Below are 363 nucleotides of genomic sequence, written 5' to 3' on the forward strand. Positions count from 1 at the left end.
GCGTTTTTATTTATATTTCCTTTAAGATTAGATAAAGTTACTTTAGTCATTGGGTATAAACTTGTAGTGGTAGAGGTAAATTACTTTGATATTTACAAGAACACCAAAGGTGTAAGCAATAAAAAAATATGCCCTACAGGTTCGTGTATTTTGTGTTACCTGGGCATTCAGATGAGCTCATAAATATCAAAACTCAAATAACACGGATCAATTAATTAAAGCTTAGATATTGGTGAGCTCATCAGGTTTTGGGGTCCACTCTCACGTAACATAAAAAAAAATGTCAAAATTCTATAAACTTACCTTTTTTGTGTTCGATAACGCTACTGCTTCCAAAAGGCCTAGCCAATCAGAACCCTAAAA

This window comes from Manduca sexta, chromosome 23 (assembly GCF_014839805.1).
Source record: "Manduca sexta isolate Smith_Timp_Sample1 chromosome 23, JHU_Msex_v1.0, whole genome shotgun sequence".
Classification (NCBI taxonomy): domain Eukaryota; kingdom Metazoa; phylum Arthropoda; class Insecta; order Lepidoptera; family Sphingidae; genus Manduca; species Manduca sexta.